The sequence below is a fragment of the Canis lupus genome, chromosome 7 (genome assembly GCF_048164855.1).
Source record: "Canis lupus baileyi chromosome 7, mCanLup2.hap1, whole genome shotgun sequence".
Taxonomy (NCBI): Eukaryota; Metazoa; Chordata; class Mammalia; order Carnivora; family Canidae; genus Canis; species Canis lupus.
This window is the reverse complement of record NC_132844.1, coordinates 52,945,513-52,957,885: the sequence shown is the minus strand read 5'-3', so window position 1 is coordinate 52,957,885 and position 12,373 is coordinate 52,945,513. Positions and strand designations below refer to the sequence as shown.

Genomic DNA, 12,373 nt, shown 5'->3' with positions numbered 1-12,373 from the left:
ACTATGTGTTGGCAAATTGAATTTAAATTTTAAAAACATTAAAAAAAAAAGTGCAGAAAAAGTTGGCCACTGTGACAAACAGAAGCCCAAGAGGTGGGGCCCAGGGAACTGTCATATTAATGATCCATCCACTTCCCCATCAATGTTTGAGGATGAACTCAGGGCAAGGGCTAGAGGAGAAGAAGATATATCCCAGAAAGGGACCCAGATATGTTTCCTCCAAACCAGCCCCTGAAACTCAGGGTCATAAGGAAGCCCAACAAGCCCAGTGAGATGGGAAATGGATGAGTTTTAAGGAGTTTGAAGGATTCAGCATCCTAGCTCTTCCTGAGACATTAACCTGGTAATCAGATCCATATCCTGCTACAGAAGGACAAAAAAACCAAGGCTCATGACCCTCACAGTGGAAAGATCTGGAACAATTAGGTATGTAAGGGTGTCAAAGGAAGGCCATTCCATGGTATCTTCCATTAATTGAGAACATCTTAACACTTAAAATTAGCACTAATACCTGTTATCCAGCTCTGCGTGAACTTTTAAGACTTTCTCTCTTGTTCTGAAGTACCTGTGTGTTGTCCTCCATGTGTTATAACACCTTGGCCCAGCCTGGCTTTCATTTGGATAAAGAAAAATTATCAGAATTCAAAAATTGCTACACTCAGTCCCCCCCTGCCAAATGGAAAGGTTAAATATTATTATCTCCTCTTCACAGTTGCAAAAACAAAGGCTCAAAGAGTTTGAATGATGTGTCAGAGGCCACAGTAGTGAAAACAGATGGGACCCATGCAGAGTAAGCTCCCAAATCAGATTTTTTCACTCATCACTTTAACTCAGAACACAGTCCTCAAAATATCTGCTAGCTCCCCTTCCTACTTCATTCAGGTCTCTGAGCAAATAATCCCTCCTACCCTAACTCCTTGATAAAATAGAACCTACAATCACTCCCTCTCCCCAAAGCTGCTTTATTCTGGTCTAAGATCTTTAATTTTGTATGTATTTATCATCTATTGATCTTTATCCAAATGAAAGCAAGGACTTTGTTTTGGTCGTCGCTATATCCCCACCCCGCTTAAAAATATCTGACACATAGTAGATGCTCAATGAAAATCAATGAAATAATGTTCTAAGTGAATCATCCAACTGCTAACCCCATATGTGCATTTACAGATGTTAAATACACACACACACACACACACACACAGGCATGTGAGTACAACCACCTTCCTGATAGAGTAGGTGAACAAATAGGTGGAAATCCAGAATACTTAAAAATCTGCAGCCCATGGGTTTCATCCATTGGGTTTGGCCCACATGCTTTCACATTGCTTTCTGCATTTTCAAGCTCTGTTTAATTTAAACCAAATGATGGTGACTGTACCCAAATTAAAACCCAAGACTCAAATTCTGTCTCCCTGTGAAATCTTTTACCATTTTTTTTCTTTCGCCTTCAGTTTCTCTATTTAGTGTGATAGATTGCAAATGAATGTAAATGTGAAGCATTTTAAGAGACCCAAGCCTCCTTTGTGCCCACAGTTCTCCTTAGCATAATAATGGTATCTTAAGATGTGTACATTTTTATTGATGGTTCATGCTTCAGTACAAAACAATGACTAAATACTAAAAGCTCTAGTAATGCACCTCAACTATCTAGCAGCCACCTGGGGAAGTGGAAGAGAAATGTATCGCCATAATTACGAATTGTCACTGAACCTGGAGGTAAAAACACACAATCTTAGCTCTTGACAATTTCACAGGTGACACGCTGGTAGTATCATTCCCTGCATCAGTGGCAGTCTTGTGACTACCAGGGCAACACTCCAGAAAACAGTGGGAGTGGCTCACCCTCCAACATCCCTATCTTCTAATTCCTGTTACTTTAATCCAATTAAGTAAAAAAGAATGCTAAGGGCATTTTTTTTTTTTTTTTTTTTTTTTTTTTTTTTTTTTTTGCTAAGGGCATTTTTTAAAGATTTTATTTATTTGAGAGAGAGAGAGAGAGAGAGAGTGCACAGGTTGGGGGGAGGGGTAGAGGGGAGGGAGCAGGAAAGGGAGACAATCTCTAGCAGACTGGGCTGAGCATAGAGCCCTACGAGCGGCTCCCTGATCTCATGACCCTGAGATGACTTGAGCCTAAACCAAGAGTCAGACGCTGAACCCACTGAGCTGCCCAGGTGCCCCTGCCAAGGATATTTTAAAAGACACCTTGTTGGGGATCCCTGGGTGGCTTAGCAGCTTGGCGCCTGCCTTTGGCCCAGGGCGCGATCCTGGAGTCCCGGATCGGGTCCCATGTTGGGCTCCCGGCATGGAGCCTGCTTCTCCCTCCTCCTGTGTCTCTGCCTGTCTCTCTCTCTGTGTCTATCATAAATAAATAAATAAATAAATAAATAAATAAATAAATAAATAAATAAATAAATAAATAAATAAATAAATAAATCTTTAAAAAATAAAAATAAAATAAAAGACACCTTGCCAATATACAGAAAGCCACTCAGTTGGTTCCAGCATGATGTATTTGGTGAAGGCCTATGTTGCGTGTCACCAACCCAGCTCATTGGTCAATGCAAGTTTCACTTCCACTAAATATAAGCTCTTTCCACTCTAGTCCCCAAAATACTGAACCTTTCGCTTTAGCTTTCTTCTTTGAGATAAACAAATTACTCATCCCCATCCTCAAAACCATTTCTTCACAGGACTGTGGAAGTGAGAGTGGAAACAGAGATTTAAGAACTATCCAGAACATGTCCTCATCTTTACCTCAGTACATACAACCTCAAATAGACCTATATATATAAAAACTTATATACTTATAAATATGAGCAAAAACTTTCCAGCCTCAGCGAGGAAGCTTATGCAATTTGTTTTCTTCTTACAGCATGTCAGCACTTCTCTGAACTTCAGGGAATGTGCAGTGTCTGCAAATCTTACATGTCACCTTAAATGTACTTGCAACACCACCAGAGTCATCTTGAAAGGAGTCATTGATCAGCAAGTTGGAACACCAACCACAGCAGAGACCTATTTGTGAGTGTATGTGTCAAGCTGGGGTGCTGGAGAAGGCAGAGTGTGAGAATCTCTCTAGTTCCAGTGCCCCTGGATGACAAAGATAAGGAAGAACTGTCTTGACACCTCACCAGAATGCCTTCTTGAATATGCAAGCTCAGGAAACAGGAAAAGACAGGTCCCTGCGACCAATATTTTCTCTACCTCTGACCTTTCTTCATTTTCTCCAAAGCTTTTATCATCACGGAAATACCGTGTGCTTGTTTATAGTCCATCAACCGCTAATAAAATATAAGCTTCGTGAGAGCTTCTGGAATTTCTGCTGTACCCCCAATTCCTACAATGCCTGGCATGTGGTGGGCACCCTCAAAATATGTTTGAATCCCCAGTCGACTCTTATTTGGGCTCCTAATCACTATGCCATCATTTAAAGTATCATTTTAATAACTAAAATAATTGGATGTGAAGCTACAAATTGTTTTCAACCTTTTTTCACATAGAAATGTTTTTAAGTGTTATAAAACAAATGTCTTTATATTTTCTTTTGTGACATCCTCTTATTTGACGTACAGGACACCCTTTTCTCATTCTGACATAGAACGTCACTTGTATGTTCTTCTTGATTTGTAGGGTTTCATATCTGCATGTTAATCCTCAACAAATTTAGAATTTATGTTGGTGACAGGTTTTCCATTTTTTGTTTTTCCCCCAAATAGTGAACTGTCATCGTATCCTTTATTAAATAGCATTTGCTCTCCCAACTAGTAGTCTTGGCTATTTTAATAATAGTATTATAATGTTGGGTGATAGTAAACTTGTTAGCCAATTAAAATCCCAAACCTTTTATGTTTGAGCTAATGTAAAGGCATCTCTTCCAGGTACACCCGACCTCACCCTTATTCTTAAGGTGCTCATATTATCATTGAGAAAAAGACAAATAGCCAAATAATTAATATAATGTGTAATAACTAAAATAATAACCACGGTGCTATGGGAGTTCAGCAGATTAGCTGGCTGACCCTGGTGGAGACTTCCTTATAGGTGCAATCCAGCTTACTAATCACTTTCTCTTTCTTTCCTTTTTTTTTAAAAATCTGGACTCTAGATAAATTAACACAGGCTGAGATTATTTCAGCTGATTATGAAACAAAAAATGCTTATTTTAGAAAAGTCAACCATCTACAAATCCAGGATTACGAATAAAGCCTCTGACCTATAATCTAATAACTCCTAAGGGAACAAAAAGGAAATTAAATTAGTTTGGCATAATTTGTTCTTACTGAGCTCATGCAGGCCCTAAGTGATCACTTTCTTTTCTTGGTGCTGATAAACCCTTCATGAGTATGAGATAACATGAGAAAGTCCTTCTACACCGTTCAGCATATTGACTCCTCAAAGAAATGGCACCAATATCTTTTGCCAGATACATGTGCCCAGTTCAAATTTACCCACTGTCCCTGTTAGAAAACAGGGCAATTTACTAGCTTACCTCTCAGTTCTATACATATCCTAAACTCCCATTATTTCACAACAAATATTTATATTAAGTTAATGCTTCTTACATGTAAGTTATTCCCACACTTTTGAGCTTCAGGGAACTATGACAGTCTGCAAACAGAACAAATTTACAGAGCCGCTCTTTATCTTCCCTTCTGTGTGAATCTTCAGATCTCCACTAACAATGACTCTTCTGAATTATAAACTAGAGGATCATTCCACTTGCCAGAGAAAGTAATGACAATGACAGCTACAGATCCTTGCATGCCTCTCATGTCTCAAGCACAGCGCTAGACATTTTACTTACAGTGTCACCGAATCCTCACAACTGAAAAACACACATATTACCCTACTTTAAATTTGAAGGGTTTTTTTAATCTTAAAAATTAATAATAATGGCTAAATATTTTTGCATGTACCTAACAAGTATAATCCCACTTCATAATTCTTCTCTCTTTTCAGTCTTCTTGCCTGGAACCACTGAGCAGATGGATCTCTGGATTCAACAAATATTTTTGTTACCTACCAGACACTGGTATAGGCACAAAACAAAACAAATTCCTGACCTCATGGAGCTTATATTTTAGAGAGGTGAGTTAAATATATAGAGCAAATAATGTGAGGGTCACCTGGGTGGCTCAGTCAGTTAAGTGTATACTCAGGTTATGATCCAGCCCCACATGAGGCTCCCTCTTCAGTAGGGAGCTTGCTTCTCCCTCTCTCTCTGCCCTACCCCCTAGCTCCTGTTCTCTCTGTCTCACTCTCTCTCAAATAAATAAATAAAAACATAAATAAATAAATAAACAAATAAATAATATGCTCTGAAAGAAAAAAAGAACAGGGTGAAGAGTATCAGAAGTGCCAGGGTGGAAGGGGCTATTTCATATCTAGTGATCAGGGACTGCACCTCTGTTAAAGGACTGGACTAGAGGAGTGGAGTACGAGCCAGAGGCTATCTGGGGAAGAGCTTAAGGAAGGAGTATGTGCGGAGTGCCTCGGGGTCAGCTAAGAGGGCAGCCATGGCCAGGGAGGCTGTCCGAAGGAAGACTGCACAGCTCTCTGACCTTCCTGCTGATGCAGTGGGACACTTGTTTTTCTTCAAGCCACTGCATTCAGGTTTCAAGTTCTTCATATGCCACAGAGAAAAGAATCACGTAAAAATAACAGGATCAGCAAACTACAGCTTATATCCAGCCCACCCACTGTTTGGATAAATAAATTTTTACTGGAACATGGCTTTGACCATTCATTTACATATTGTTTACAGCTGCTTTTAGTTTGTGTCAGCGATTGAATTGCTCACAGAACCTAACATATTTACTATCTGGGTCTTTATAGAAAAAGTGTGCTGACTCCTGGTATGTTCCAATTCATACAATCAGTATGGTAATAAGGATTGATATTGCCCAAGTACCTCTAATACACTCGGTACAGGACATCTATATACTTCATCGAGATTTAAATACATTCAAGATAAAACTGTCTATAATTAAAAATAAATCAGTATAATACAGCTACTTAGGAGTTTGGGGAATGATAAAAAATTCTTAGTAAATGATATACATCAAAATGCTGGAAACTGGTTCAATTCTTTTCATTTTCCAATAAGCAATAATCCAGGTTTCTGAAGGCTACATAAATGCAAATAAAAGTGTGGGCGTGTGTGTGTGTGCGCGCATGCATGCACGCACCACACATGTGTCAATGCACACATACGCACATAGAACCAAATCAGAAGATTGACAGATACATGCTAGCCTTTTCCACAGAGCTGACACACTGCCATTTAACCAGCGAGCACAGAGCATGTGTTTCTGTTCCCAGTCACGAGTAAGAGACAAGGTTAACATTTTAAGTGATGGACTACAGCACGTTATTTCCCCATGCAATGGACCCATGACTACACCACCTTTGAAAACACTTAATTTCAGTGATTGAATACACGGGAGTACACTTTCCCTGCTATGAACCTTTGACAGCTCCTCAGTTTCACACACAGGGGAAACCTTTTTTCCCGTCCTTTTCTCTTTTCCCTCCCCTTTATACCTGAAGGGAAACAAAATGAGTATGTGGCGGCAGAGGGAAAAGAAGGAGGCCAGAGAAGGAAAACCCATTTATAAACATCAGTGTATTTTACAATAGAAGTATTCACTGCCATCTGCTCTAATTACTTTTAATGTTTGGGCTACTATCTTCATACAATAGGAATAATGATCTCCTTAAGGGCAAAAAAAAAAAAATTTTTTTTTTAACAGAAACAAACAAAAGTTGATTACATTTAGCTCCCAGGCTAAAGAAGCATCAAGCTACTTTGTAGTGAACAATCAATTAGGAAAGTGGGTAGGTCTCTGATTAACACAACAAATTGGGTTTCCTTTGTGGTTCCCTCCTACTCTCCTTTTCCTACCTCTGGAAGAATCATGCCTACAGCTCATAGAGGGCAAAGAGCTGACGAGCCACATTTCTAGGTCTGAGGTTATTTCATACCAGCTCCTTACATTTGGGTCAGAAAGAGACAAAGCCAAGTCTTCTGTCAGCCTTTTTGTTGGCAGCAGACATGTCCACCTTTGAGAAATACTGAATATGGAGATGGATATTCTATTAAGAATACAGATCAGGGGCACCTGGGTGGCTCAGTGTTGAGCATCTGCTTTTGGCTCAGGTCATGATGCCAGGGTCCTAGGATCGAGTTCCACATCCCACGGGTAGCTTGCTTCTCCCTCTGCCTATGTCTCTGCCTCTCTCTGTGTCTCTCATGAATAAATAAATAAAATATTTTTTAAAAAGGGTACAGGTCATCTCATTGAGTGAGATCCTGGGAGGCCACCCAAGACCTGAACCCCTCATGAGAAGCTAGAACTAACAGCCTCATTAAAGTCTCCATAAATAGAAATTACCCAGACTAGGAGCATGCCTTGGTACTCCAGGAGAGCTCAGGATTCAGTGAAATAGGTAGAAGCCAGGGAGACATGGAATAGATCACCACAATGCCAGTAGAAAATTGGCTTTCACAAAGGCAGTGTCTAGAGACCTTCTCAAATTCCCCAACTCAAGCATACCACCTGTTTTAAAAAAGAATCCCAAGGTGCCCCCCCTCCCAGAATTCCTGCACCCTGTGGACAAGCCCAGCATAATCTCCTCCCCTTTAGTAGGAACAGAGCTGGTGAATACAGTGAGATAGCACTCCCATGATTAGGTCTGGGCAATGGTGAAGGAATTTTGCAGGTGCAATTCAGTTCAAAAATCAGTTGGCTTTGGCTTAATCAAAAGGAGATGGGATTCATCTATTCAGGAGAGCCCTTAAAGATTTATTTATTTATGATAGAGAGAGAGAGAGAGAGGCAGAGACACAGGAGGAGGGAGAAGCAGACTCCATACCAGGAGTCCGACGTGGGACTCGATCCCAGGACTCCAGGATCACACCCTGGGCCAAAGGCAGGCGCCAGACCGCTGAGCCACCCAGGGATCCCCCTCAGGAGAGCCCTTAAAAGAGAGAGAACCCCACTGGCTTTGAAGGAGCAAAGTGCCATATCATGAAGAGGACCAGGAAACAAGAGCAGCTTCTGGGACCTGAAAATGGTCCCTGGCCAACAGCTAACAAGCAAATAACAAGCAAACAAGCTGCCAACGACCTGAATGAGCTTGTAGGAATACCTTGAGCTGGTAGCAAGGTTGACTCCTTAATAATTTCAGCCTTGTAAGACCTGGAGCAGAGAGCCCAGCTACTCTGTGCCCCGATTTCTGACTTCAACCTAGAGCAACTCTGAAATAATAAGTAGGCATTGCTCTAAGTCACTGAGATTATGGTTATTTGTTATGCAGCAATAGAAAGTGAATATGCCACCAACATGGCCATCTCTGGAGAGTCATTTTCATTTGTTTTCATTGGGTTTACCAACCTTCATTGAACTTATCACTCAAGAGAGTGGATAACAACACACCAAGCTGGGATGGCAGTACTGGCCAATGGCCAGGTTGTTCTTTCAGTGACCTGGCCCACCACACACACACAGAGGACATGAAGTATAAATTGTTTTAAATTTATGATGTCAAGAAGTTTAAATTAATACCTGATAGAGCCCTTCCATTTGTTCAGGAGGAGCTAAGACTACTGAGCCAACAAACGCCACAAGACTGCTATCTTCACAACCCTTCTGTCTGTAAGCCGAAGAAATGCAAAACCTTCCTGATCCTGAACACAGCCAGAATGTGTGTCCTTTAGGAGATACTAAGAATATTTAAAAGTCCATATTCTGACTCTACTTCTGAGAATAGTATTTGAATATAATTGACTTTAATAGCACTACTCTTTGCTAGCACTGGTTTGCATTGCTTCCTTAGGAAAGAACATCTGACTGCCTTTTACACACACACACAGAGAGAGAGAGAGAGAGAGAGAGAGAGCAACACTTTGCAGGAGAAAACCAAGCTCTAAGACCAGAGAAATCTATCCTCTACCTGATACCTTCACCGGTCTTGACTAAATAACTTCTCCCTCATTCTTTAAGCTTCAGAGTAGAGATTAATATACTCTTTAGGAAGGACAAAGGAAATGTTAATTTAGATTTTTAGCTCTCCTGATATCAAAACAACATCATGTTTTGTCTTTGAGCATTCATGTATATATTACCTGGTATTTAATGATGCAAAAGGTTATTCATTTTAAAGCTACTACCACAAAATTATCAATCTTATCTGAGGAAGGAGAAAGATGTAGTGATGTGTTTCAGAGCTGGGATGAAATCCCAAGTATCTAGAATTTAGGGAACTTGCCTAGGCACTACAGTGCAGATGCCTTTTTTATATATTATTGATTGTGCTAATTAAAATCATCACCATAATCTTCAAGAATGTTCAGTGGGTGCTAACTATGGGCCAGGCATTGTGGTACCTATCCCTGTACCCATGAATGCCTAATTGAATTTCTAAGCCCTTAGCGTCCAGTTTCGAGTGCATTGTTCCTTTTACTCCAAACACATCCGCCACACATTGTCCCTTTTCTGCCAAATTCTGCTTATTGGTTCCAGATGCGATGAATCATCTACTGACTTGAGTGACATTAGAGGTAAACACCAAGGTAAAATGTAGAGATAATTGAATAACACCAACTACCAGTAACAGCAGTCCAGGCAAAGGAGGAAATAGACCCAGAGATTTCAGATAGGGTAGTCTGATGGAAACCCTCCACTCTCAGGATCAAAACCACATGCCATTCTGACATGATGGAAAAATATCTGTGTTTTATTTTTCCAAAATTTCTTATGCCAGTTATCAGTATGGGTAGTGGCAAGCAGGTGGTGACATAATCTAAATGTCTCCATGATTAAAAATAAAACATCCAAAAATCAACTGCCATCTATTTAGTATATCAAAGCACTATGCTTCAAGCTATCTTTAAAAAATATATATATATATATATATATAATTTATCTTTTTGACTGCTGGTAAATAAGATTAATGAAATGTATGCATTTTCCTTTCTAGCAAACTCTTCTTCAGAGGAAAACCTCATAAAGCAAAAGGGTTTCAAAGCCTTTTCAAAAATTCATAAAGCTCAATAGAATTTCCAGATAGAAAAAAAATGCACTTTAATCATTTGCTTTACACCTGGAATTCATTGCATACAATGCACATAATGTAGAAACATGGGCTTATAACATATACACCTAAGTTTATGTAAACATTTGAAAAGCTTTCCTTATTACATATTTGTCTTTAAAGGCAGAAAATTCAGAACCCTTGACAAATACCAAACAATCCACAGGCATAGTTATCACTCAAGAAGCTCCTCAAAGTTTAGAAGTTTGAAAGCCACAAAGACCCCTATGAAATGAGCCTGAAAGCAGCAATAATCGGCTACACAGGGAATCAAGGCCAGACTAACTCAATAAGCAATAAAGAGAGTGATCAGAGGCCTAACCCCTCTGTCTTTCTGCAGAATTCTCTCAACTCTGGGGCATTAGCCCCTCGCTGAAAATCAGTTACTTAATGCGGTGAGGTATTAATTATTCATGTGGCCTCTGTTTTGCCTTAGAAAATAGAAATTTCTCCTTTCCCCATTTTCCCAATTGGAAGAAATAAAGCTCTCCATAAGTCCCTCTAGTTACCTCAAGTTGTTGAAAGCTTAGATATTGGGACACCTGGGTGGCTCAGCAGTTGGGCTCTGCCTTTGGCTCAGGGTGTGATCCCGGAGTTCCAGGACTGAGTCTCACATTGGGCTCCCTGCAGGAAGCCTGCTTCTCCCTCTGCCTATGTCTCTGCCTCTCTCTCTCTCTGTGGGTGTCTCTCATGAATAAATAAAATCTTAAAAAAAAAAAAAAGCTTAGATATCTGTCCCAATGCAGATTGCCCATGGAGATACATTAAGACTCCTCCACCATATATGCCTGACACCACGCATAGCAGTGAACCTTATAGATATTATGCATTTTCCTATACATGCATACCTATGATAAAGTTCAATTTATAAATTAGATGCAGTAAAAAATTAATAATAGCTACAAATAGAGCAATTACAGCAATATACTGTAATAAAAGTTGTATGAATGGGGTCTCTCTCCACCTGAAAATTATCTTATCATGTTGTATCCACTCTTCTTGTAATGATGTGAGATGATAAAATGCCTAAGTGACAAGATGAAGTGAGGTGAATGAGGAGATGTTGTGACACAGCATTCGGCTTCTATTGACTTTCTGACAGTCAGGAGGAATATCTGCTTCCCAGACCACAGTTTGTTGTGGGACACTGAAACCAAGGGAACCTGAAACCATGGAAAGCAGAACTACTTAATGGGGAACTACTGTATCTTACTTCAAAAATGAAAAATAAAGCAACTACTGCAAGATTACCCACAGCATCAAGGAGAAGGGTTAGGATAAAAGCCAAATCAAAGTGACTTATTTTTCCACCAAAAGGCATGTACTTTTTTTTTTTAATTTAACATAGTATAAGGAGCTCCTTTAAAATGTTCTTGATGGAGCAATCACTCTTGGGGAGATATGAGCCACCCCAGTGGATCCCATGAAAAAGCCGGCCAGCATGTGGGTACAGCTATCACTTCCCTCTCTTACTATTTGATAACTTCCTGACATCCCCCTCTACAGCTGAAGTTTCCCTTGCCTGGGATCTACCCAAAGGAGTTTTTATTGTTGTTTTAGAAAATTAAGAAAAAACGACTTTACCTCTTTATCAATCACACAGAACAGAAAGAACTATTCCATGGTATTCCCTCCCGTTCCCCACTGTACTCAACAAATTCAGATGGGAAGGTAATTTTTCATCTGTAAGTCTTTAGGTTTCTCATATGAGCAGATCAAAGTAAACCTAAACTTGATTTTGTTGAAAATATTTTTTAAGCCTTTGAACATAAGGAGAACATTTATAGACAATGTAATGGACAAATTTACAATTCACACCTTGCCTGGTTCCCTAAGCAACCAAGATGATAAAAAGGTACCCAAAGAATGTCTAGAGGCAAGGAGGCAAAAACAGACAATAAATGAAGCTTAATTAAATTCTGCAGACCATGTAAGAGATTTGGATTTTAATATGAAACTTAGGTCAATATAATTTATATAAAACATAGTTCTTTTTTTTTTTTTTTTTTTTGGTTCAGGAGAAATCTTAATGACATTAAATTCGGCAACAATTTGTTGGATATAACACCAAAAGCACAGCAACAACAACAAAAATAGATAAACTGGACTTCATCAAATTAAAAACTGTGTGTCAAAGGACAGTAACAACAGTGAAAAGGCAATCCATGGAATGAAAGAAAATACTTGCAAATCTTATGTCTGATAAGGGATTAATATCCAGAATATATAAAGAATTCCTACAACTCAGTGACAAAAACCCAAACAACTGTATTTCAAA

At 39.5% G+C, this 12,373-nt stretch overlaps 1 protein-coding gene and 1 long non-coding RNA gene across 3 annotated transcripts in view; one reads left to right on the top strand and one right to left on the bottom strand.

Annotated features, from left to right (window-relative positions):
- Positions 1–3,276, top strand: part of LOC140636882 (uncharacterized) — a 34,157-nt gene extending 30,881 nt beyond the window's left edge. The window contains exon 5 of the long non-coding RNA XR_012034109.1: positions 2,873–3,276. This is a non-coding gene — a long non-coding RNA (uncharacterized lncRNA). The remainder of the gene's footprint in view (positions 1–2,872) is intronic.
- Positions 1–12,373, bottom strand: part of PKHD1 (PKHD1 ciliary IPT domain containing fibrocystin/polyductin) — a 471,902-nt gene that overhangs the window by 326,778 nt on the left and 132,751 nt on the right. The window lies entirely within an intron of this gene.